Source organism: Somniosus microcephalus, chromosome 2 (assembly GCF_052327205.1).
Source record: "Somniosus microcephalus isolate GS21.2 chromosome 2, FLI_Smic_1.0, whole genome shotgun sequence".
In the NCBI taxonomy this organism is placed as follows: Eukaryota; Metazoa; Chordata; class Chondrichthyes; order Squaliformes; family Somniosidae; genus Somniosus; species Somniosus microcephalus.
Genome location: NC_140988.1, coordinates 288,611,751 through 288,634,425, shown reverse-complemented (window position 1 = coordinate 288,634,425; position 22,675 = coordinate 288,611,751). Strand labels below are relative to the sequence as shown.

At 42.9% G+C, this 22,675-nt stretch overlaps 1 protein-coding gene and 1 pseudogene across 4 annotated transcripts in view; both read left to right on the top strand.

Moving 5' to 3' along the window:
• setbp1 (SET binding protein 1) overlaps positions 1 to 22,675 on the top strand; it is a 375,242-nt gene that overhangs the window by 146,018 nt on the left and 206,549 nt on the right. The window lies entirely within an intron of this gene.
• LOC147123449 (NADH dehydrogenase [ubiquinone] 1 alpha subcomplex subunit 5-like) lies at positions 228 to 1,649 on the top strand (annotated as a pseudogene).

Genomic DNA, 22,675 nt, shown 5'->3' with positions numbered 1-22,675 from the left:
AGCAACAGCCTGGCTAGTGAAGGCCTACTGATGCAGTGCTACACAGCCATATCCAGGATAATGACTCTTGGCTTATAGACCCTGTGGGCCTTCTATGAGTAGGCGGGTGCCTCACAAAGGCATGCAAAGCCCTCACCTGTCTTCCAGCCATCCCACCTGTCGATTATTGAGGCTGCTGCTGTTCCTCTTCCTCTAACTGTTCTTCCATCCAAAGCAATGGATTGAAAATGATAAGCTGTGAGAGCTTAATCAGGGTGAGTAATGGGGGAAAAAAAAAGACAGAAACAGGCAATCTCCAAGCCCAAAATCCATTGAAAAATCACGAATCACAGAGCCCCCTATGATTTGAGTGCCGGTACTTGAATGCCCCTTTAAATAGTGCTTCTGGTCAGTCAGTCAGTGCCTAAAGCCAATCCCACAAGGTTTTACTCAGTTGGTTACTGGGCAAAGCTTCTGTCACACCCAGTTAAAATCATGTTTGGGTTCTAATTGCATCTTGGGTCTTGCTGTGGCCCAGAATCCTCATGAGAAGCTGAAAGGCTGAGATGAGGCAGATAGAATGGAAGTTATTTTACTTATGTGGAGTATAAACAGCAGTACTAACTAGCTGGGGCAAATAGCCTGTTCCTGTGCTGTATATTTGATGTAATTCTATGTAAAGTTGAGAAATCTATACTCTAGAATTCTTAGTGCCCTGCAAACTATACCTCAGGATGAAGCCCTTACACCAGTAGCAGATCATCAATGAAAGGTTTAACTTGATAAAACATGATGTTCAAAAACTAGAAGACAAAATCCACTGTGGCCAGATAGAGTAAGTTATTTTACAGGCTGACAATGAACTTTGGGACATAAAAGTGGCAAAATGGAAACCGTAGGAGCCATTAATCGAAGAAGCCCCTCGCAGCCAATAGAAATGGCCAATTTAAACTTCATGTAAATTACATTACTATATTTGACAATCCGTACTTGTCTGTTTTCTCAATTCCAATAGATGTTATTAAAATGATACTCTGGGGGGGAAAAAATTACCTCACCTGTGTTTTGATGACAGAATAGATCAATGGTAATTGCTTACACCTGTGAGATAGAAATTTTAATTTCTCCAACGCTTATGAGCTAGAGAGGGAGGGGATGAAAGGGAAGAGAGAAAAGAAAAGACATAGAGAAAAAAGGCTGACGTAGTTTTCCTCATTCTAATTTAATTTCTTTTTAATATAGAAAAATTATATTTTGAAAGTAAACAAAGCCTGTTGTGGGGAAACAAGAAGGTAGGGTCAGGGGAGGGGCGAAAGGGTGGAGAGAAGCTGCTTTAGGATGAGTGGGCCTCTGGCCACTTATCACCTGCTCTTGGACGGAACAAATGGAAGTGGGGAGGGAGAGGGTGGATGGATAAGAGTAACGTGGGTGACAGTAGAGCAAGGAGACAATAAAGGGATTGTCTAGGTAATTGTCTAGGGTGGGAGTGAGGGGTGGTGGGAGGTTGAAGTGGGTAGGGTATATGAGGGGAGCGAGCTGGTGTGGAGAGGGAATGGGAAGGGAGTCACTCAAGGCCACATTTAACCCACAACCCTCATCCGAAATGTAGCCTACAGCCATTGGTGGCTCTTTTCCTTGCTACACCATGTCTTACTTCATTCTACCTCCCACCCCAAAGGAAAGAAGAAAAAGAGAGAAGCAGAATTGAAAGAAAGACCGTATCAAAGAGGAGAGGCATTAAGAGAAACAGCAACACAAAGACAGCAGAAAGAGACCATATTCTCTGATGTAGCATGCGTGAAGCCACAGGAGATGGACTAGTAATTTCAATCTTTTTGTGCCCTTTTAAATAAAAAAATTCTTTAGGTCTTTCTGTGTCAAATGCCAGCTCCCTGGCTGAGAGGACAGTCGAATGACCTGATTTTAGACAACTGAGTGGTGTGAAAATGTGAATCAGGCATAATTTTGCCGGATTATAAAAAAAACTCACCCTTGTGGACAATGACCTGGTGCCTTCATCTGATGCCTCCATCAAGGTCAGCAAATAGAGAGTCACAAGGACAATCTCATGTTTCACCGATGAATGGCAGCATGTTGGAAATGTCAGAAAGCTGCACCTTCCCTAAAATTACTATAATGTGGTCGCACAAATTGCTCTTGATTTGTGCAATTCAGGGAAAATTCACTTTCTGCTTCTCTCATTGAGGAGCGTACTTGTTTAGAAAGTATGACATCAGTGCCTTTAATTGGCTTTGCGATGCTTTATCACAGAATGAGGAATATCCGGCAGGTGGTGTGATGCATCCTTTTACTAACACCATTCATATGCATCGTATGTGGCCTAGCTCTCTGCAAAGTGGCAAAATTCCAGGACTGAATAAAAAATGAATGTGTATCAAGCAGTGATTTCCTTTGCATCCTGTTGCCCTCACAATATAAATCCTGGCACGTAATATCTTAAGCTTTGTATTGTGGTAAAGATATGAAAAATTTCTAATGCTGAGATTTTCTTTTTGAAAGAAAAATTACTTGGAGGCTTTATGTGGTAAGTGTGTGAATGTTGCATGCCTTTCCTTCTGGAAGTTATTGTACCTCTTGTGTTCATTCATATGTGTAAACGGAGGTTTAATTAAAGTCTTGTAGCCTGTTGAAAGTTGGATTGCTTGGGCTCTTTTATGTGGTAAGATTGTGTCCCTCCCCCTCAGCTTTTATGTAAATAGAAGCCACAAAAGCTAGACTTGGCATGCGCACAAGTATTACGATGGTTTTCGGGTAAAGGTTGTGTTTTGCTCTGATGCTTTCTGCTTGCCACAGCCAGTATTGCCTCTTGTAAGTCTCTCGAAATGTATGTCACCCTACCCTTTCTTTTTGTGTGTTTGTGTGAGAATAAAATATCAATTAAAAGTGAAGTTATGTAGATTTTTGCCAATGATAGTCACAGAGGAGAGCATGTGTGTTGGCATATTTGTGTTCATTGTATCATTCAAAATGAGGCTAGCCAGCTTGCAAATGCTTGTAGTGCCATCTTGTCATTTATATCTTCTGATTGGCTGGGTTGGTGGGGGGGGGGGGGTGCAGCGGTGTTGGAGAAAGGGGAGTTTGGAGGGGGATTGACAGCTGCTGAATAAGTGACATGTTTGTAGAAGCCCTCGGGGGATGACTTTGAAAGATTTTTGTTCTGTGTTTACGAGTTCAAATTATTTTATTACATGCATACACGCTATATTCATATTATATCTTTGAAAGTATATATGTACACATACGTGCACACACTTTCATTTCAGTGAATCATTTCATATGTTGGCTTGACTATTAGCCCAAGTGAAAAATTAAGCTTCATGGTTGATCAAATCTTGAATTATTTTAAGTACTGTCCTTTTCTCTCTCTTTTTGAAGCACAGCTAGGCTACAAATGCAAAAATAAGGCATAGGGCATGGCAGAGCTAGGAGGAGAACTGATGAGAGGAGGGAATTAGAAAGACAAGAAAAGCCTGAACTAGTGCCAACAAGAGCTGCAGTGGCATGAAAATGGAATCTCCTGCCACATAAACATTTTCAGTTTCAACAGCTTCTGTTAAAGGGTGAAAATGCAGTGCACTAGACGTTGTTTGTAATTATACTGAAGGATATTAGGCATAAGCATGGTAGCAGCTGTGATGCTATATTATCATTTGGTATGTTTGACTTGGCCATTTTTTTAAAAAGCCTAGAAACCTAGATTTCCAATCCAGTTTCCTCACAAACACATCAGCAGACAGAATGCAATACATGGTTAATCAAGACTCAGCAAGATACTATTGATAGCAAGCTGTACTAGGCCTATAGCTAAAACTGTCCTTGCTTAATTAGGCTGTAGTTTCCTGAAGCAGCTTGTGTCAGCATTACACACATAGAAATGGAGAATAATGAATTATGTAGTGGGAAGTACAGGATGTTCAAATAAAATGCTCTACTTGAATATACAGAATTAAGTTCTGCATTTGTTGTAAATGTTAACAGATATTCTGTAGAAAGGTGTCATATTTCCCCACTTCATATAGTGTAATTACTGCCTTTCCCCCTTCACTTCTGCATTGTGCATTGACAGTAAATTGGATGGTATCCTTGTGATACACAAATAATGATGGTTGACATGACCTTTTCTTAATGTCACAGAAGTTGAGCATAATGTGACATTCAATGTCACCTCATTTGCATGCTAGAAATTGATTGGGTGAAAGGTCTCCAGAGGACAGCTGAGCTTGATTTGGTTCTTTTGAGAATTCCTTGATGATGTCATAATGGTTTAATGCCCTGAATTCAGCTGTGGAGGGAGATTTTACAGTGGGTTTGGGATTGTGTGGCAATTTGGGGGGTTTTATCTCGTCTTGGTTTCATTTTTGTGTCACTATCTGTTTTTGGTGCAGATGGTAGCTGACAGTGTGCTGCATATCTTTGATGTGTGACACCAGCCAGGCGAATTAACAACAGTGACACTGTTAGTAGGGAAATGTGTGCAACATGACAATTGCTGCAAATATCTACACAACACGTGGCATGATGTGCTGCCTCTATACTGCATTGTATAAAAAGTCCTGTAAGCAGCGAGAATGGCCCAGTTTTGCGGTAGGAATAACGGTGAGGCAATCAGCGCTCACCGTTATTAAGAAGAAAATCAGACAGCAACTTCTGGCGGCCGCACATGCGCAGTTAAACGTGGAAATCAGGAGGTTTCTGTCCGATAAGCCCTGCTCGTCCACAAGCTTGGCTCCACCGGTACCTCGCCCAGAGACTTGGCATTCAAACACATGAAGACATGAAGTTGGGGTACTTGCCCACTAAACACACCAGAAAAAGTTAGGGCTTGCCCACTCAAGTGTAAGTGAATTTTCAACGCCATGGTAAGTCTTAATTACTGCCAAACAATCTCTCTGGCACTGAAAATTTACTTTTACAAGTGTGGAGTCTCATTCGTTCAGATTTTAATTATTGTTGGAAATTTTTTTAAATTACATTTTTTTAACATTTTCTTTCTGTCTCTATCTCTTTCTCTTAATCTCATCTTTCTTTTCCTCTCTTTATTTCGCTTTCTGTACATGATTTCACATTGAATTAAATATTCTAACTTACACTTTCTGGTTTAGACTCTGCGGGTTCGATTTTAATAGCCCTGAGGAGGCGGGTTTGGAGGTGGGTCGGCAATTAAAATCGGAAAAAATGGCTTCAGACTTCCAACCCGCCTCCATCCCGCCCGCACGCGATTTTCGTGAGTGGAGTGTCGGGTCACCCAGTCCCAAACTGACCCAACTGGAACTGGTGGGACAGGTAGTTAAAGCAGTTAACAGCCTGTTAACTGCTTTGCTAATCCTATTTTTATAGTGGTTTCCCATTGTCGTGCTTCTGGCTCCTGATTCCCGTCTTGTCAGAAATACGCCAGCTGCAAGGAGACGAGTTGCTGGAGGACATGATTTGTAGTCATTGGTGCAGTACTTTAAAATCACTCCTGTAACATGGCTGACATTCAAATGCAACAACTTTGTTGTTGAAGGTTTGGGATAAGATTTTGCAAATCAAGCAGACACCCATCAGCAATGTTACCTGATTGGAATAATTTCAGGCCACTTTGAGTGTGCGCTTGCAAGCTTCTTGCCTCAACTGAAATCTATAGCAATGGGATGGGAACCATTTACATCCTCTCATCCTGGTCGTCAGATTCGGAGGAAGAGCAGCCGTGGCAGCGCCACAACAGCAGCACCAGGAGCGCCAACCTCCTCCTCACCCTCCTGATGCTGCACTGGACACAGGGCATCAGCCCCTGACAAAAATTGTAGACCGGGAGGCATCACAATGGCCAGATTTTTTTCACTTGATGATGTAAACCCTGGCTGCCACATGATGCGCCAGGTTGACACCATCCCACACCAGCACCGTGAAGCATCCCTTTAATGTCCAACCCATTCCATGCACACATATCACTATAGCGGGGGAGTTATGACTGAACAATCACTGGAACTCAGTAAGACACTTCTCAATGTGCGCTCAGATCTGTCCAATAAGGGGCACTTTTGGAAAAAGATATTACACTGTATGATAACACATTACCAGAAACTTCACATGGACATTGGCTAAACCTCTCAAGTACCTACCCTTATGTGTTGTTAGTTGGTATGCTTGCAGTAGGATGAGGGTGAGTGTGAGGGGTTGCTAGTGAGATGGGGAAGTGATAAAGTAGATACATAGTGTTGGGTGGAGGTTCAAGGTAAGTTGGTGCCCTTGGAAGGGAAGAGAACCTCCCTGCGTGCTGTGACTCCCTCCATAAGCATATGGAGGGAGTCATTGGAGAGCCTGGGTGCAAGTGTTCACCTTTGTGCAGTGATTGTCACTGTTTGCAGCACCTCAATGCTGTCAAACACTGACCGATCAACTGTCAAAATAAAATTGTGCATGGTCCCTTTAAGGAAACTGGCAGATAACGCGTCATCAAATGACGTCATCAGACCCGCTTCCTGTTAATTGGCCGGTAAGCCCGCTGCGGGCTTAACAATGCCAATCAAGGGAAAATCACGTCTGCAGAGCGGAGACAGTTGGGGGTGGGACCGGAACCCGGAAACCAGCTGACCCGCCTCCAGGATTAAATTCGCGGCCAAAGTGTCTCAGTAAGGATTCTTCAATCTGATTGGTTGGTTGAGGAGATATGCCCTGTTCACGCAGATCCCCTGTCCCCTGAAGAGGGTGCCGTGCAGTTTTGGCTCTCTAATTATTGCAAATCACAGTGTAAAAGCCCACAGAAAGACTGTGGGCAAGTGAAAGTCCAATGAATGGTGAGCGGCGTTCACTGCTGACCGCAAAATGTGGGCCATTGTCCTTTCTGAGCAAATCTGACCAATTAAGTGTGTATAATTTATTTAAAGGAGTATAGCTTGAGAGGGTAATATTAAAAGGTTTGGATATCAAGCTGGACCTTATACAGTATTATAGATACATATCCAATATACAGGTAATATTTAAAAGCATACTACCACACCGTCTTTCTTTTTTTCCTTACTTAACATCAACTTTATGACTGGGAAAGTGAGAAAGTGGTTCATGAGCCCATTTATCTGTTTTAAACCTTCAAAATGCTTTGTTGGTCAACAGGAGCATAAGATGAACAGAATTGTGACTTCTTTTCTGGGAGTAGAGAATTCAGTCTTTGTAAGGAAATGGTAGTTGTGGTGTGTTCTACCAACTCTTAAACTCCTGACCATAGAGGCATGAGGCGATTTGCTTGTGCAAAACATTGCCGGTCCAGAAATGTTAATACTTGAGGATACAAGTGGACACCTATTGAGATTTTTTCACCAGAAGTATTTTGGGTGGGAACTTTAGCTAGAACTCATAACTAATAACTATGTTTTAAATAAAAAGTAAGAATCTTGGAGCAATGGAGGTGGATTTGGTTAATCCATTGTTGGTTAGTATAAAAATGGCTGCTTATTTCTATTCAAGAATTTCTGTCTGGCTGAATGTGCCTTTAATATTTAAGGATATAGTGATTGTATTTTCATTGGAAATAGATTGATTTACACTAGTGCATTGGGAAGTTTTACTCTGTTAAAGGCGCTGAATAAATGCAAGTTGTTATTGCTGCATTGGTCCTGTCACAAGAGGTTTTGGCGTGTTTTGCTTTAGTTCAATTATTTTTCTTTGCTCAGAAACCAAGATGAAGGACAAAGTATATAGTGCTTTGACACCAAGATTGGAAAGAGCAGAAGATAGAAGGTTAAGAGGAGATTTGATATGGGTGTTCAAAATCGTGAAAGATTTTGATAGAGTAAATAAGGAGAAACTCTTTCCAGTGGTAGAAGGGTGGGTAAGCAGAGGACGCAAATTTAAGGTGATTGGTAAAAGAACCAGAGGCGACATGAGGAAACATTTTTTACACAGTGAGTTGTTGTGATCTGGAATGCACTGCCTGAAAAGGTGGTGGAAGCAGATTCAATAGTAACTTTCAAAAGAGAATTGGATAAATACTTGAAGGGCAAAGAGCAAGGGACTGCGTTTAATTGGATAGCTCTACCAAAGAACCGGCACAGGCACGATGGGCAAAATGGCCTCCTTCTGTGCTGTATCACTCTATGATTCTAAGATAAATTGGGAAGTAGTGATCGAATGACACCAGGCTTGCGTTTTAAAAGCCTAAAGATGACCGGGTTTGTATTCACACAGTATAATTCCTAGGGCGGTTCAGGACAGTTGAGATCTTATTTATAATGGGGTGGATAATACAGACCTGGCACCACACCTGCCTGTGCCCCACATAGTTGACCTTGTCCCATAATATGAGGCTACTTGATTAGCATAATTTACCATCATATGACCCATGACTGCTGGGAGAGTTCCGAGGTTATGGAGATGGGACTTTGGATGCTCATTGAAGGGCTGCTGGCTGCCCTTAGAGAGCCTCAATTGTTTTCTCTGTCCCACTTGTTTGGGGCACATCAACTCCACTAAATGATTGGACTTTGGGGGTCAAGAAAGAAGAGGAGGATAATGTTGTGTGGTCCTGTTTGAAGGTTAAAAACAAATTAAGAAATTTTCTGTCATGGCCTCTCTTGTAAAGCCTGTTTATAATTAGCACTGAGTGACTGAAGCTCAGGTGCTCCAGCTGCATAATGGGGTTTGGGCTTTATTTAAATAAATTCTAGGCCTTAATCAGACTTGCGCTCAATTGGTGTGCAGGCGCTGAGTACTGGCAGAGCTTTGGGCCTGCACTGTGCAGTGCTGAGCACATCCTGTGTAGGCCATGGGCTGCCGCATTGGATAATACAGTGCACTGGGTAGCAGCCATTGCATTATTGGCCTCAAAGAATCTAGTGACATTTGTATGTTTAGAAAATTTTGAATTTAAATCAGACTTCACATATGAGGTTTATGGCTTGCACAGCTCTCTATTTAAATAATCAAATACCATTTTTAATGTAATTTGCAGCATTAAGAGCTCTTTCAATTAAAAAGGGAAAATCCACAAATATGAACTAAAAGGACATTAAGTCTATCTTGGATATAAAATAAAAGTGCACTAATCTTTTAAATACAAAATCAATCCTTTTTCTATCCCCACACACTGCAAGTTGCCATTTTCCAAGTAATTAGCCTTTGATTTAATTTGTGATGACATGACTGAGCTGGGTCAAACCAAAATCTTGCTTTCTCCCCTCCCCCCAACTATAAAGTCCTGTTGTACAAAACAATTCTTTTGTCTCTCTATCATTCAGCCACCTCCCTTTTCCCTATAAAGATAGGCTAGTTTCTTTAATGACTAATCCCATTTTAAACCTTAAAATAGATGTTTGGAGTATTTTTTTAAATAGGTTGTAATGCTGGTCACAGAGGAGCAACCTATCTGATAGGCTCAGATTCAACTCCAACCAAATGTACTGTTGAGCAATGTTCCCTCTAATTTTTACTTGTACTGGGTGGGCAACAAACTCCTCTGAGCGTGACTTTTGTGTCCATGGGCAGCTAACAACAACAACACCCTACTCAACAGCAGCAAATTCAGATCTTTCATTATTTTTGTTCTTTGCACAAATACTTTTTGGAGTCTTTGAAGAGTTGATGACTTGATATCTTCACTTTATCTCTTTTTTCCCCCTGACTCCCCTCTTCACATCATGCAATCACAGGTCAGGTTCTAATATCTTGAGGACTGGAGAGGGTGCAGAGGAGATGTACTAGAATGGTACCAGGGATGAAGGACTTCAGTTATCTAGAGAGATTAAAGAAGCTGGGGTTGTTCTCCATAGAGCAAAGACAGTTAAGAGGAGATTTAATAGAGGTGTTCAAAATTTTGAGGGGTTTTGATAGAGTAAATAAGGAGAAACTGGCAGGCTGGTCAGAAACTAGAGGACACAGATTTAAGGTGATTGGCAAAATAACCAGAGGCGAAATTAGGAGAATTTTTTTTTACGCAGCAAGTTGTTATGATCTGGAATGCAATGCCTGGAAGGGTGGTGGAAGCAGATTCAATAATAACTTTCAAAAGGAATTGGATAAATATTTCAAAAGGAAACATTTACAGGGTTATGGGGAAAGAGCAGGGGAGTGAGACTAATTGGATGGCTCTACCAAAGAGCCGGCACAGGCATGATGGGCTGAATGGCCTCTTTCTGTGCTGTATGATTCTATCTGATGATGAACAAGATATTGGGCAGTAAAGATCTCCAGATCATAGGAGATGCGAGCTCAAATTATAGGAGTGACTGGTGACTTCGAACCTCAGAGAATATCTACTGCAGACCCAGGAAATTTGTAACATACCTTAATCCAAGATCAAAGGTAATACCCCCATCTTTAAGTCTCTGGGCTAAATGAGAGCCCAATTCATATCCAATGACATTCATTTGAGGTTACCTACACTTAACTTAGATGAGGCCTCCAACAAACTGCGAAACTTCCATCAATCCATTTCCTAATTTTGGAAAACTGTTAGGCCATCTCCTTTCCATTAAGAATAAGACCAATTTCTTCAACTTGTTCTTGTAACTTAAATTCCTGAGTTCTAGTGTCACTATAGTTGCCCTCATTGTACTCTCTTAAGGGATAGATTATAGTGCGCACAGCATTTCAGATGAGACCTTCCACTTCCCATGCAACACAACATTATCTCTGGTAATTTGTATCTCTCTTCTAATGCAACCCAGTACTTTGATTCTTTTTTAATGCAGCCATGCACTGGGCCAATGGCTTGAACAATTCTTCCACAATGACAAAAACTGTCGCTTATTGCTCAGTTTGCAGCATAACTATAACATTCTTTTATGATTCATTGGTTCCCATACAAGTTTTATATTTTTCTACATTGATCTGTATGTGGGATCTACTGACCCAATTTCCTAAATGACCCTTTTGAATTTGGTTGTATTGCTCATCTGATCTGCGTTAATCAACTGCAAACTTGGAGGTCCTACTTTCTACAACCTCATTACAAATGTTATAGACCCCAAGGTCAATCTTTGAGGTACCCCACTCATTTCCATTCCAATTTTCTGCAACAAACAATTTTCCCACACGCACTTCCAAGGTAATGTTTTTTTCTCGCTCATTATTACCAGCAAGAATTGGTCACCTCAGATGGGCTGCTCCCAGCGAAAGAGCATGCAGTTATTCGACAGGAGGAGAGCAAGTTGCCATTCAGCAGGCTAAACAAATTCTTAATTTTTAACTGTAAGAGAAATCAAGATGACTGGACATGAGCGAGTTCCTCTTCAAGATTCAAAAGGTGTTCCAAATTGTTGCATTTTCGTGCATGCGGTAATCGCACATTTTTCGCGCATGAGTAAATCAAAAAAAAAAATTTCCCGAAAAAAATCCCGGGTACGCAGAATATATAGGAGGCTAAGAAGTGAACTGGGGATTATTTTCAATGTCTCGTTGAGCAGGTTAAGGCTCATCTTTAGTTAAAGGGACTATTGAATCCTGTAAAAGGTCAGCTCACTGAGTTCCTGATTCCCTAATCTAGAGCTGTCTTTTGTCTCCACTTGTCCTATCACCATCTCGTCTCGTTTTGAATACCTCTTAATGTCCCCTCTTCTCTTTTGTTCTCTCCCAGCCCGGCCTCTTAATCTATTTCATTCCCTGTGCCTCTTTAGTCTTGATAAAGGGTTTTGACCCGAAACGTTGACTCTAATTTCTCTCCACAGATGTTGCCTGGCCGGCCTGAGTTTTTCCAGCATTTTCTGTTGTTATTTCCTGATTCCCTTTCCCGGGCTGGCTATCCGTGGGGAAGCCATCCAGCACTCGCCCCCCTCTCACATGCTATTGGCTCATCTGCCAGACCCTCAGGACCCGCCCCCCCCCATAGCTATTGGTGAGCGTTGACGCCAGTTACAGAAGGTTGGGCGGTGATTGGTGGAGCCGGCTGTTGGTCAGGGCGGGTGAGGCCCCGCCCTTCTCCCTGATCGGATAATTAGCTGCTGCGACTTTGCTCTGCTATCAAGTCCCCCGCTGTTGTGAGCCTGAGCGGACGGTTTCTTTTACTACACGGCACTGTCAAGCTTGCTGCGCGGCCGCACGCCCGCGCAGCTTAAAGGGAACATTGCTGTTGAGTATTACATTTAAACCACTGTTTTCAATGGCATAACACTTTATGGCATAAATTAAGTTACCATTTCTAATATTCTGCAAAACAAGTTTTTTTTTGCTTGGGAGGTGTGTATCGGTGTAATTTAGGTGGACGAGGCCACAATTTGAGGCAGAACTTGGATCCACTGGGTTGCAGCCCCTCCTAAGTTCCCCCACAAATTGCCTTCCCGCAACATCCAGAGCCAACTTTGGAAGTGTTTCTGATGACATTCCCAGGATACGCTGGAAATTGCATCCTGCTCACCCCAGATAGACCCATTGGGACCTGTGCATGGATCCCTTAATGGGCTTGAAGTAAAGTGAAGAAGGAATACGGTAGTCTATCCCAGAAAGATCAATTGTTATTTCCAAGTTGTTCCATTGTGTCCTGACAAGTGATTAAAAAAAAAAATTGGGGAGCATTTTTGATAGCCTGATTTGGACCTCAGGTGCCCCTTTTTGGAGCGGTGCGGCTGCACGCCAACTTACATAGATACATAGAAGATAGGAGCAGGAGTAGGCCATTCGGCCCTTCGAGCCTGCTCCGCCATTCAATGAGATCATGGCTGATCATCCAAATTCAGTACCCGGTCCCTGCCTTCTCCCCATATCCCTTGATCCCTTTAGCCTTAAGAAATATATCCAACTCTTTCTTGAATATACTTAATGAACTGGCCTCCACTGCCCTCTGTGGCAGAGAATTCCACAGGTTCACCACTCTCTGGGTGAAGAAATTCCTCCTCATTTCAGTCCTAAATGGCTTACCCCTTATCCTTAGACTATGACCCCTGGTTCTGGACTCCCCGGCCATCATAAACATCCTTCCTGCATCTAGTCTGTCCAGGCCTGACAGAATTTTATAGGTTTCGATGAGATCCCCTCAATCTTCTAAACTCCAGTGAGTATAAGCCCAATGGACACAATCTCTCCTCATACGTCATTCCTGCCATCCCAGGTATCAGCCTGGTGAACCTTCGCTGCACTCCTTCCATGGCAAGAACGTCCTTCCTCAGGTAAGGCGACCAAAACTGCACACAATACTCAAGGTGTGGTCTCACCAAGGCCCTGTACAACGGCAGCAAGACATCCTTGTTCTTGTACTCGAACCCTCTTGCTACGAAGGCCAACATACCATTTGCCTTCTTAACCGCCTGCTGCACCTGCATGCTTACCTTCAGTGACTGGTGTACAAGAACACCCAGGTCTCTTTGCACTTCCCCTTCTCCCAATCTATTACCATTCAAATAATAATCTGCCTTCCTGTTTTTGCCACCAAAGTGGACAACCTCACATTTTTCCACATTATAGTGCATTTGCCATGTTTCTGCCCAATCACCCAACCTGTCCAAATCGTGCTGGAGTTTCACGACATCCTCCTCACAGCATATCCTTCCCCCCAGCCTTGTGTCGTCTGCAAATTTGGAGATATTACATCCAATTCCCTCATCCAGATCATTAATATATATTGTGAACAGCTGGGGTCCTAGGACCGATCCTTGCGGTACCCCACTAGTCACTGCCTGCCACTCAGAAAATGACCCGTTTATTCCAACTCTTTGCTTTCTGTCTGCCAACCAGTTCTCTATCCAAGTCAATACCTTGCCCCCAATCCCATGTGCCTTAATTTTGCACGCTAATCTCTTATGCGGGACCTTATCGAAAACCTTCTGAAAGTCCAAATACACCACATCCACTGGTTCTCCCTTATCTATTTTACCAGTTACATCCTCAAAACATTTCAGTAGATTAGTCAAGCATGATTTACCTTTTGTAAATCCATGTTGACTTTGTCCGATCCAGTCACTGCTTTCCAAGTGCTCTGCTATTACATCTTTTATAATGGACTCTAGCATTTTCCCCACTACCGACGTCAAGCTTACCGGTCTATAATTCCCCGCCTTTTCTCTACCACCTTTTTTGAATAGTGGGGTAACATTAGCTACCTGCCAATCCATGGGTACCGTTCCAGAGTCTATCGAGTTCTGGAAGATGACCAGCAATGCATCTACTATTTCTGGGGCCACTTCTTTAAGTACCCTGGGATGTAGATTATCAGGCCCTGGGGATTTATCGGCCTTCAGTCCCATCAATTTTCCTAACACCATTTCCCTACAAATACTGATTTCTTTCAGTTCCACCCTTTCATCAGACCCTATGTTCCCCGGTATAGGGTCTGGCTAACTTCTGGCTCTCGGTAGACTAGACGCCTCTGTCAAACTGTTATGGGTGCGGGAACCTACCCTGAATATTTTAATGACCCCCGTCCTTGGAATTTGGCACGGTGCCTGTGCCAACGCACAGTGATGGACAGACGTCCTGACCCGCTGCACCTCCATTCTCAAAGGTCTGAAGAACTTTCAGGTTCCAATCTCTGTTGTTACAAGGTAGTGTAGCTATGGTTTGTATTATTATTAAAGGGCTGTCCACAAGCTATTCTTCTGAAGACAGAGAGGATAAACCTCCATTAGCTGCCTTGCCCTACTGGAATTTTGTCTCTGTTGTGGATAGGGTTGCAAAATTTTGGGAATTTTTAAAAGAGGAAACTTTCCATGGGAATTTTAAATTTTTTTGCACACTGATGGTTTTTGCCTCTGACCCTTATATTATCTTTGTCATCAAAATAGACATACAAATAAAAACAGGCTTTCAAAACTTTATGTAGGTTACAATTCTGAACTTTATTGAACCCCCACAAAAAAGATCCATCTAAAATAAAATAAAAAAGCACGTCAGCTTATTTAGCCTGTAATTTGTCCTTATTTTGTCCCGTTGAGTCTTCTACTCATGAGTCTTCTGAGTCTTCTACTCATCATTGCTCCTCCTGATTCTCTGACTCTGGCTCTGACATGTCCATTTCCTCCTCTGTGTCACTGTCTAGCTGTGTGGTGGACACTTCTGTATCTGGCTCAATAAGTTGTAGGTTCGCCCGGATAGCCACTAGTTTCTCCACTCTCTTGTTAGTCAGCCTGTTGCGCACCTTTGTATGCGTATTCCCAAAAAGTGACCAGTTTCGTTCAGAGGCCACTGATGCAGGTGGGATTTGGAGTATCACCGATGCAATGGGTGACGGGGCCTCAGATGCACAAAGTCCCTTCCACCAGGTATGTGCACTGATATGCTTGCATGATTCCCATATCCTGTCCCCATTCCAAACACCTTGCTTGGTACGGAACTTTGCCAGACTTCCCAGAACTTTGCCCACGTTCAGATTGAGGTGGCTGAGAGGGTAGAAATCACACTCTAAGTGCTGTTGATCTGTTCTCCAGAAAGTATTGGTCTCCCAACTTGCTTTGGGTCCAGCATGTATGCTGCAGCATGAATCGGCTTGACACAAAATTCTTGACACGTCTGTATGAATTGAACAATTGCCTTCTCCTCTGCTTTGAGCAGCAGGGATGTGGGTAGGGCAATGCAGATTTGTTCTTTTAAATCAGCAAAAAGCCTGAGAACATCTGACAAGACAGCGTCATCTCCTTCAATCTGAGCAATTGCAGATGCTACTGGTGAGAGTAGTTTAAACATAGAAACATAGAAGATAGGAGCAGGAGTAGGCCATTCAGCCCCTCGAGCCTGCTCCGCCATTCAATGAGATCATGGCTGATCATCCAAATTCAGTACCCTGTTCCTGCCTTCTCTCCATATCCCTTGATCCCTTTAGCCTTAAGAAATATATCCAATTCCTTCTTGAATATATTTAATGAATTGGCCTCTACTGCCTTCTTTGGCAGAGAATTCCACAGGTTCACCACTCTCTGGGTGAAGAAATTCCTCCTCATCTCTGTCCTAAATGGATTACCCCTTATCCTTAGACTGTGACCCCTGGTTCTGGACTCCCCGACCATCGGGAACATCCTTCCAGCATCTAGTCTGCCTAGTCCTGTTAGAATTTTATAAGTTTCTATGAGATCCCCTCTCATTCTTCTAAACTCCAGTGAGTACAAGCCCAATCGACCCAATCTCTCCTCATATGTCATTCCTGCCATCCCAGGTATCAGCCTGGTGAATCTTCGCTGCACTCCTTCCATGGCAAGAACATCCTTCCTCAGATAAGGCGACCAAAACTGCACACAATACTCAAGGTGCGGTCTCACCAAGGCCCTGTACAACTGCAGCAAGACATCCTTGTTCCTGTACTCAAAAACTGGGCTCAAAACTCAAAGGCTGCTAACCACTCTCTCCCAAAACACATCATCCAGCAGTATTTTCTTGATGGTGGTTTCCATATCCCCAGACTGGGATATTGCCATTTCTTGCAGCGACTCCTTACCCTCCAGAAGGCTGTTGTACATTATGACAATGCCACCCCATCTGGTGTTGCTGGGCAGCTTCAGTGTGGTGTTCTTGTTCTTTGTCGTTTGCTTGGAGTTGTAGGTTGCTGTAACTACCTGTTTTCCCCTGACATACTTAACAACTTACTTGGCTCTCTTGTACAGTGTTTCCATGGTTCTCAAACCCACGATGTCCTTGAGGAGCAGGATGAGTCCATGAGCTGCGCACCCAATAAACGTAATATGAGGGTAGGCCTCCTCCACTTGAACCCAAGCAGCCTTCATATTCGCAGCATTGTCAGTAACTACTGCAAAGACCTTTTGTGATCCAAGATCGTTGATGACCGCTTTCAGCTCATCAGCAATGTATGTGCCTGTGTGTCTGTTGTCCTTCGTGTCTGTGCTCTTGAAGAACACTGGGAGAGGAGTGGAGACGATGTAGTTTATGATGCCCTCCCCTCATACATTTGACCACCCATCTGAGATAATTGCAACACAGTCTGCCATCTCTATCGTTTCTTTGAGCTTTTCTTGGACTCTGTTATACTCAGCCTCCAGCAAATAAGTAGACAAAACATGTCTGGTGGGAGGACAGTATGCAGGGCGAATAATATTGAAAAATCTCTTCCAGTACACATTAACTGTGAGCATGAGGGGTGAGCCTGTCGCATATAGAGCTAGAGCAAGGCACTCATCTGCATTCTTCTGGCTATGGTTATCCATTGCATCAAAGAGCCTTTCAAGTGGGCCAGGAGTTGCTGATGATAAGGAGCCTGATGCTGAATGTGAACCATCGTCTTCTTGAATGAAAGCAGAGGAACTCTGGGCTGACTGCTGTGAGCTTTGAGTGAAGTTGTTGCATTTGGATAAATGCTGCTGCATCTTTGTGGCATTCTTTACATATGGCTTTGTACAGTGTTTGCACATGTACACAGTCTTTCCATCTTAATGCCTGGGGTAAAATGCTTCCACACATCCGACGGTAAACGTGGCATTGTTCTATGCAGAGAATTGAAGGGCATTCGTCTCTGTGTCGAACTGCGGTCGATCAGTATGATTGCAACAGGGTGAGTAAATTTTTCCTGATGCTCCATGTGATGGAAGCATGACCTGTGCACGCACGAAGCTACATCACCAATAGAGGGAGCTAATCGCTCATCCACTCATCCAACCAATCAGGACACATTTGTTCACAGTCACACACAAAACTTGTCATTATTAAAACAAGCCAAGTAAGATAAACATATATTGATTAAGAAATTCCTTAATAATTAAGATTCCATCTCTGTTAGTAATTTTAAGAGAGGACTTGTGGGGGAAAAAAAATGAAAGAAATACAAAAAAAACAAAACAATATTATGCTAGCATGTGCGTTTTTGGGCAAAATTTCCAAGCTAAACTTCCCGTGGAAAATTTCCAGAAATTTACCGGAAACTTTCCACCCCTTCGCAACCCTAATTGTGGATATGCCACTGAAAGGAGTCTGTAACCAGCAGCACTTACTTCCAGTCCACAGTGATGAGTAATTGGAAAAAAGCGGAGAGGCTAGTATGAATAAATAGGAAGTAACCTCCCCCCATATCAAACAAAATCATTTTTTTCTCTGAAATATGTTCCAGTTACTAGCCTTATTAATGTATATCATTGCATTTGTCTTGTTTGTGTGGCGCCGATTGTGTGTTAGCGTGTTGACCACAATTTAAGGTATTTTTGTACTGAGCAGAAGTCCTGAAGCGCCTTGAAATGCTGTAAACCATCAACCTGCTAATTAGCTTTCTAATGCTGCATTTCAGTATAGTACAAGAGAATATTAGTCAAGGGTGGTACTCTCAAGAAAATAATCTATTGTGTGACATTTTTATAATGGAACAAAAATACATTTCTGTGCAGTAAATTATGGTACATTTATTTTGCTTCATTAGGATCAGTGATTCTGTTTATTTATTATAAGAATATATTCTGTTACAACTGTAAATAAAAAGACACACACAGAATCCATTTTTGTTCTGGTGAACTGATTAGAAGAGAGCAATCAAGCAGACCACAAGCCAGTGAAATGGAAATTCCTGCACACAATTTCAAATGGAGACACAATCTGCATCTCAGGATTTCTGTCATTAATTTTGCTAAATATAATTATGGCATGAATCGCATTAGTACTTATTACAGTGCAATTTGTGGAGCACAGCAAAGTTGTTTTTTCATATTTGTGTTCTATCTGTCTGAACCGTGCTTGTTCACCCTGACTGCTGGCCTGCTGTACCCTTCCCATTTCCATTGATGTAATTGGAGCTGTATTTTGGAACTTCCATAGTCTTTGATGCTGTCGAATAAACTGCCAACAATCGGGCAGACTATATGAAGTCATTTAGGCTGATAGATTACTTTATTTCCTCTCCCAATATGGAACATAGCATACCCTGCAGCTTTAGCCAATCATGGGCTATCCTCATTTGGGCATGCACCAGAGACCGCCTTGATGCTTTAATGGTGTGGAGCAGGTCAGACTTCATAGTAGGAAGTGTTAAATAGGATGGCCTGGCAGTTCATGCAGTTTCAGGGCATATGCTGACTAACAACTTGAATACCCCCCGCCCCTGCCCCACTCCCTACAGGTTTGGTATGGCTGCCGAGCAGAATATTCCATGGGAGAGGGGCATTCCTCACCTGTTCCCATTTAAATTCAGCACAGCTTTGACAGCAGTTATGGAGAGGTTTGTCACCAGCTTCCCAGCTGGAGAAGAATGTATAGTGACAAAAGTTTGTACAGGGAAGAGCACATCAAGAGATTGTTTTGGGGGGTACTCTTTGTCGAAATTGGTGAAGGGTCTACACTCAACATGCCAGCATTTTTGGAGAGTATAACTAACAGATCTGTGTGTATTTTTATTTTAACGGTGTGGAGCAGGTCAGACTTCATAATTTAATTGATATGCTATTAAACATGATTTTGATCCTGAGAACCAAAACTAGTTGTGGTGACAGTAGATGTTACTGTTCACATTTATTGGCACTACAGGAGTGAAGGAGACAATAATGTGGGAGAAATAAAAAACAGTGAAACCTGGAAATCTGAAATGAAAACAGAAGCACACAGCTGGTTGGTCAACACCTAAGAGAAAAGACGAGACTAACATTTTGCTTGAGGCTCTTTGTCAGAACTGGAAAAAGGAAGGTGAGGAAAGAACAACAGTTAAAAGGTCAGGATGAAAAAAGCAAAAATCACAGCAAAAAGAGTAACCAAACCAATTCAACCCTGGCATACATGGAAGAGAAGGGGCAGCGAATCAAACCTGAAAACATTTTGCCTCAGTCCTGGTGCACGAAACTTAAAAAGTTAGTATGCAGGTGCAGCAAGTGATTAAGAAGGCCAATGGAATGTTGGCTTTTATTGCTAGGGGGTTGGAATATAAAAACAGGGAGGTATTGCTGCAGTTGTACAAGGTATTGGTGAGGCCGCACCTGGAATACTGCATACAGTTTTGGTGTCCATACTTAAGAAAAGACATACTTGCTCTCGAGTCAGTACAAAGAAGGTTCACTCGGTTAATCCCGGGGATGAGGGGGTGGTCATATGAGGAGAGGTTGAGTAGATTGGGACTCTACTCATTGGAGTTCAGAAGAATGAGAGGCGATCTTATTGAAACATATAAGATTGTGAAGGGGCTTGATCGGGTGGATGCGGTGAGGATGTTCCCAATGATGGGTGAAACTAGAACTAGGGGGCATAATCTTAAAATAAGGGGCTGCTCATTCAAAACTGAGATGAGGAGAAACTTCTTCACTCAGAGGGTGGTAGGTTTGTGGAATTTGCTGCCCCAGAAAGCTGTGGAAGCTACATCATTAAATAAATTTAAAACAGAAATAGATAGTTTCCTAGAAGTAAAGGGAATTAAGGGTTACGGGGAGCGGGCAGGAAATTGGACATGAGTCTAGGTTCGGAATGGTCATGGCCCTGTGGGTAGTGGAGTGGGCCCAGGGGCCGTGTAGCCTTGTTCTGCTCCTACTGTGTTCTAATTCTGTTAGATTTCAGGAGATGGTTTTATTCCTGTTCCTGGCTGGGGTGGAGATCGCCTTTACAGAAGGTAAGTACTGTAGAAAATATAGGGACAGAGTGATCTCCTGCAAGAATTTCGATCGCCTAGATGGGTCGGAGAGGAATTTCCCAGATTTTTTTCTCCCAAATTGGCCATTGGGTCTTTATCTGGTTTTTCGCCTCTCCCGGGAGATCACATGGGTTCGGGTGGATGCAGAGTGATAGAAGATTTGAGGTTAGGATCAGATCAGCCATGATCTTATTGAATGGTGGAGCAGGCTCGAGGGGCCGATTGGCCTACTCCTGCTCCTATTTCTTATGTTCTTATGTTCTTATGAAAGGAGTTAATGAGCACATCATAACCAGAAGCCAGCAACCGTGACTTAGTGCCGAGCATGCTTGCATTCTCATTCAATTTCTGTTCCAAATCAGTCTGTTACTTACAGCAACTTGCATTCATATCGCACCTTTGACATAATAAAAGAAAATGCAAAGCATTTCATATTGGAGCGTATAGGTAGGAGTGTTGAGAGAAATGACCAAATGCACACTTGAAAAAATAGGTTTTGAAAAGCTGTTTAAAATTGAAGTGAAAAGTAGTTCGGCAAAGAGAATTAGGGAGGGAGATGTAGAGAGGAATATTGAGACTGCTCAGAGAGAAAAGGCAGGTTTGGGGTTATGCATGGGGGCAGAGTTTCCGCTTCGCGCAATTGGCGAGCTGGGTGCAAATTGTGTCCGTTTTGAAAAGTTATTTTTTTCTCACGTTTCTGCTAAAACTCATTTGCATATCACCGAACACTATGGGCGCGATCTTGCCAGCACTGGGGAGGCGGGTATGGAGGCGGGACTGCTGGGAAAATGGCAGAATCTGGGGGTGTGTGCCCAACCCGCCCCCAACCTGCCTCTCTGCCATCTTGCCAGGAAGCGCGTAGTCGACCCACGCCGGGTCCCATCGCCTCGCGGTGGGAAGGGGATTACAGCCACTTAACTGCCTGTTAACAGGTAGTTAACAGGCAGTTAAGAGGATTATCCCCATTTTTCCAACAGAAGCGCGGGCTTGACATCGGGAAACCCCGCCAGGGTCACCAAGGCGAGCAGTGGGTCTGCGGGGGTCGGAGGGGTGCAAAATTGCGCTGTGAAGTTAAGTGATGGGTGCAAGTGTGGAGAGGTAAGTATGTGAGACGAGTGAAAAGTGATAGAAAATGTTTACTTACCTTTGTTTCTTCCTGCAGGCTTCAACAGTTGGGGATGCGGAGAGTCTCGCATCTCACCAGCAGAGATGACAGATGGCTGCTGCATTCTCCGATGCAACAACCATCTAATTTCTGCTAAAGAAAGAGGTTTGATGAGTCTTGAATACAAGAACTCATCAAACAACATAGAATGTCAGTGTTTGACAGCTTCACAGAGCTATCAAACGATGACAATTCATCTGTCAAAAATCTTTGACAGATGAAACATCATACGCTGACGTTCTCTGTCACCAGCTTCCCCTTAATTGGCCTGCTGGGCGGCTTAACACAGTCAATCAAGGGAAAATCAAGTCGATGGAGGCGGGACAACGACCCGACAAGCTGCAGTCTCATCTCCAATGTGCCCCCAATGGCAAAATCGCCCCCTAAATCTGCCATGAACCAGCGCAATCGGACAGCGTTAATTTAAAAATTATTTTGCTTTAAAAAATATTCCTTGATATATTTAAGAGTGGTAACTTGGTGCAGTTTGATTAATACAGGTGAAAATGGGTTTATCACTAAAAATAAGCTGTTAAATCACAGTGTCAATCCACCAGCTGTGAGTAACCCGATTTTAAATGACTGAAAATGACTTTTAAAAAATATACAGAACCGTTTGCTAGTTACATTGGAGTACATTAGTCAGTTTCTTACTAAATTAAAAAAGAAAATACATTCAGAAGCTTTTAAAACGTGCCTAATAGTGTCCTTGCACCCAAAAGCACCAGCTTAATTTTTAGATTCTCCTCAAAGGCTTCAAACTAGCCCAATTTGCGGAAACTCCCAATGGTGATTAATTCACCCTGGGGGCGTGGCTGGCTTCAGGAGCGATGTTTTTATAAACTAGCGCAAAAAATCACGGCAACTCGATTTGCGCTGAACGTAATTTGTGCTTAAAATTCTGCGGTCTTTTGCGTGAGTATGCTGATTTTGGGTGCAATACCAGCACAACCGAGCAGAAACTCTACCCCAGAAGGTCAAAGTCAGAGGATCATAAGGCATGGGCTGGAATGTTACCGAGATTGGGAAGGGTTTGGTCATTGGGGGGTTTGTTAACAAACACAAGGATTTTG